Genomic DNA, 4,928 nt, shown 5'->3' on the forward strand with positions numbered 1-4,928 from the left:
CATTGTCTCTGCCTGAGTCCTTGTTGAGGTCCTATCGAGTGAATTTGTGTGCAGGAGGAGGTCATGTGCGTGGATCTGTGCAGTTTCGACAAAGTGATAAAACATCAATGTTATATCAAGGGATCTGTAAATAACAGGCAGGATTCACAGAGGTCATGGTCAATATTTACCAAATCCACAGAGATGTTTGGCTTTATTTGTGCCCAGTTTGTGTCCCTGCTACACTCCAAGGTCTTCCTGTCTCTTCGAGGGAAGACTGCCCCACAGCTTGTCTCTACCAAATCACCTCTCCTAATGTGTAAGATGGACAGTGAATTCAGGGAGCATTATGTGTACCTGTTGGTTAATCTCACAAGAGGACAGCTGTGGTGAGACTGTCACATATGCTGCATGGTCCAGACCAGCAGTTTCAGAGCTGGGAACACACTGATTTTTACTTTTATAAAATACCTCGGTTGAAACTGTAACTAATCATTCACTGCTGTAATAAAGCAGGAATCCATTCTTGATGAGAGTCAGAGTGGACAGGCAAGTAGCAAAGTTTGCTGACAACATGAAGCGAAGTTTCACAATAATTAATGTCACAGGAATCAGAAGGTTCCAAAGGAACAATGGTGGATTGAGTGAGTGACTCTGACTGTGGCAGACAGAGTTCAATGTGAGAAAGAAAAACTTGGGGGGAAAAAAGGGGGTTTTCTCAATGGGGAGAAGTTCGGAACTGTGAGCATGGGCCTGAGTGCAGAAGTCACTCAAATCAAGTGAGCGGATCCAAACCAGAATGAGAAAGGTGAATGGAAGTTCGGTTGAACTTCCCCATTGGGCTAGAATACAAAAGCTGGAAGTGGTTCAGAACTCTGTCCGGCCTACAACTGGAGAGACTGTGGCCAGTCATGGACAGCAGCATCAATTCACTAGAAATACACCAGTACTAAAAGATGAAATGATCAGCCTGGGTGATGCAGGTTAATCCTAGATGTGATCAAATTGAAATAATGAAGGTGATTAAAGATTTGACAAATTGACAGACAAAAACTATTTCTCGGGTGGTATTATCCAGCAGACCGGGAGTCTGGCTTAAAGTTCTGCTCAGGGCAGAGGCCAGGAAGCACTTTGTCACAAAGAGACTGGAAACCTGGAACCCTCGCCCCCCCAAAAATCTGGCAAGGCTGTAGATCAACTGAGAAGGTCGAAACTGAGAGCGGTAGATGTTTCTTACACAAGGAATAGGGAAGTGGACAAGTAGAGAGCGTTACAGATCAACCATAATCTAATTGGATGATAAAACAGGATTGAGGGGCAGAATGACCTTTTCCTGTTCCTAACACTGTAACAGATCAACTGGGAAATCAGTCAGTGGATATTTATACCCCCACAACCAATGTGCTGAGTTTCAGTGAGAGAGTCGGGCCAGAGGGAGGGGACATCCTCGTTTGTTCTGCGCTCACTCACTCCCCTCATTCATCAGCCAATCAGCATGGAGTCATCAAGTTCAGCAAAGGCCCTTCAGCCTATTAAGTCCATACCACTAAAGATATGCTACTACATTCACTAGTCACACTTTTCCAGATTAGGTTCTTTGCTTTAAATGTTATGACATGTGAAGTGCTCATCCAAGTACTTTTAATTTGTTTCGACTTAATTTGATTTGATTTATTATTCACTTACTTTTTAAAGATTGTGAGATTTCGCATCTCAACTACTTGCCCAGACAGTGCAATCCACATCCTTGGCCGGGGGAGGGGGGGAGGGGGTTGGGGATGGTGGGGGTGGGGGTGCACTCTCAGATTTTCCTCAAATCCGTTCTAAATCTCCTGCCCGTCACTTTTAAATTATGTCCCATTGTTAATGATCCTTTGGCTAAGGGGAACAGTTTCTTTCTATTCATCCTGTCCAGGCTGCTTTTAATCTTAAAAGCCTCAATCAGGGCCCCTCTCAACCTTCCCTACTCCAAAGAAAACTACTCACGCTTATCCTCTCTTCATCACTGAAATGCTCCATCCTAGGCAACATTCTGGTGAATCTCTTCTCTACCTCTGATGAATTCCTGATGAAGGGCGTTTGCCCGAAATGTTGATTTTCCTGCTCCTCAGATGCTGCCTGACCTGCTGTGTTTTTCCAGCACCAAGCTCTAATCTTGTCTCTACCCTTTCTGTCCACTCACATCCTTCCTATATTGTGGTGACCTGAAATGTACACATTACACCAGCTGTGGCCTAACCAAAGTTCTGTACAGCTTCAACATGACCTCCCTGCTCTTACAACTGATGAGGGCAAGTGTCCTGTATGCCTTCTTAATGACCCTACTAACCTTCTCTGCCAACTTCAGGATCTTTCCACAAACACCCTCTGTTCATCTGAGCTTCCTAATGTCCTTCCATTCATTGAGTTCTCCTTTGTCTTGTTACTTTTCCCAAAGTGCATCACCTCACATTTATCCGGGTTAAATTCCATCTGCCACTGGTCTGCCCATTTGATCGTCCTGTAACCTAAGTCCTTCCTCCTCACCATCAACCACCCTGGCCCATCTTTGTGTCATTTGCAAACTTATTGATCATTGCCTTTATATTCTCATCTACATCCTTTATGAATGTCGTAAATAATAAGGGACCCAGCACTGATCCAGCTTTCTACCACTACCCTCTGTCTTCTACCACAAAGCTAATTTTGGTTGTATCTTGCCAAGCTGCCCTGGATCCCATGAGCTTTTGCCTTCATTATCAATTTCCCATCTGGGACCTTGTCCAAGGCCTTGCTGAAATCCATATAAATTCCATCTACTTCCCTACCCTCAATCAAACACGTAGTCACCTCTTTGAGAAGTTCCATCAGATTTATTGGGCATGATCTGGCTTTGACAAAACCAAATTCATTTTAAATATATTTTCATGGGTTGAGAGTGCTATTGTCACATTTATCTTATTGCCTTGACCTATACCCATTTGGTATAAGTGAGTGGTTGTGGAAAGGCTATTTTAGAGTTGGGTCTTAGAAAATCTTCACTTAGTATCTGCCCATGGAATTTCAATCGGATGCGACTGGTCACTTATCAGGAGTGGGATCCTGAGCCTCCTTTTGTCCATCTCCCTATCCCAGGGCCACTAAAGTTAGTTGTAGATCATCAATGAGTGTCTGTCTCTGATCAGAGAACATAACACTGAGCAGCAAAAGGTGGAAGGGTGTTCAGTTCAACTACATTTCAAGATGTACGGGAAAGCCGATGATATTGCTCCCAAAGCAAATTCAGAATTTCATTGCTCGGGGGGGTGGGTCCTGATTGAGGTACTTAAGATTATAAGGGGCCTGGACAGGATGAACAGAAAGAAATTGTTCCCCTTAGTCAAAGCATCATTAACAAGAGGGCATAATTTTAAAGTGACAGGCAGGAGGTTTAGAAGGGATTTGAGGTTATGATGTTGCAATGTTTCCAGCAACTCTTTATCTTTTGATGAACGATTAACCAACATAAACAAAACAGAGAGGTCAGTGAATGTCCTTTGCAGCCTTGGACGGGGCAGCTGTTTGCTTTACAAAGTTTTTTTTGTTGAGCACAAGGACATGGATGAAGACTATCTGGTTAACGACAAAAGCAATTTATAAATTCAGCGCTCATCAAGGCAGACTGTTGCAACTTCAGAACTTGATGATTTTGAAGTTACAACATTAATGCTTATGGCTGTAGGTGACCTAAGTGTTTCCTGTTCAGGGAATGTCCCTCATGCTGTGTACCTGGTTATAAATCGACAAAACCCAGTGCATAGCATGACCTAATACATATCGTGTCTCCCACTTGCCCTTCTCACACTCCTATCTGCTGGATAAAAGTCTCAGTGGAACGAGGTCGGATTACAATTCGATTAGCATTCACTACTTGGCAATAGCCCAGTGCTGTTATCATGAGACTATTAATCCAGAAGCTCAACTAATGTCCTGGGGTCTTTGGGTCAAATCCTAGGTCTATTGATGACCACGAAACAATTGTTGGAGACACCCATCTGATTCATTAATATCCTATTACCAGCTTTTGCCCTCTCTGTTAATTTGACTCCAGCAGGTGTAGCACTGTAGCATAAAGGGTAAGTATCATTATGTTAATGAATAGCAAAGTTATTTAGAGAGACACACTTGGTTCCAGAACTGAGCCAGAGGGGTTCTGGAATGTTCTCCCCCAACCAGCTATGTAAATAATGTAATTCATTCATAAAAGCTCACTGTTCATTAGTATGAGGAGGGGCCTACCTTCCTGTACATCCTCAGCATGAAGGCACAACATAGTGGCAGTGGCAAAACCAAATATAGCTTTTCTCAAAGCACGGTGGCACAGTGGTTAGCACTGCTGCCTCACAGCACCAGGGACCTGGGTTCAACGCTAGCCTCGGGCGACTGTGCAGAGTTTGCACATTCTCCCCATGTCTGCGTGAGTTACCTCCAGTTGCTCCAGTCTTCTGCCACTGCAGGTTAGGTGTATTGGCCATGGGAAATGCAGTGCTTGGGAATAGAGTGGAGGGTGGGTCTGGGCTTGATGCTCTTTGGAGGGCCGGTTGATGGACTGAATGGCCTGCTTCCATATTGTAGGGATTCTCTGAACAAAATCTGTGATCTGGTACTTGATTGCATCCACCGCTAGCACAACGATTTCAAACTAAGGTGACCTGTAACAGCTCCTACACTGAGGCACGATGAATAACCTTCAGAAGATGCTCGCTACTCAGCGGGAGAGCCTGCACAGCTCTCAAGGCAGACACCTGACATCCACAGGTGAGTTTATACATCAGTTCTCCAGCCTGTTTACGGTCCTGGAGAAGCTCAATACTGGCACCACATCAAACTCAAAGCAAATCCCCAAATCATGTGTCTTTTCACACCCCGGATGGTACAACATTCTTGTAGAATCGAAGAAAAATAAACAATTCAGGTGATGGTCAGTCAGG

The sequence above is a fragment of the Chiloscyllium plagiosum genome, unplaced genomic scaffold (assembly GCF_037043375.1).
Source record: "Chiloscyllium plagiosum isolate Xiang-an unplaced genomic scaffold, Cpla_swu_hap1 HiC_scaffold_21, whole genome shotgun sequence".
Taxonomy (NCBI): Eukaryota; Metazoa; Chordata; class Chondrichthyes; order Orectolobiformes; family Hemiscylliidae; genus Chiloscyllium; species Chiloscyllium plagiosum.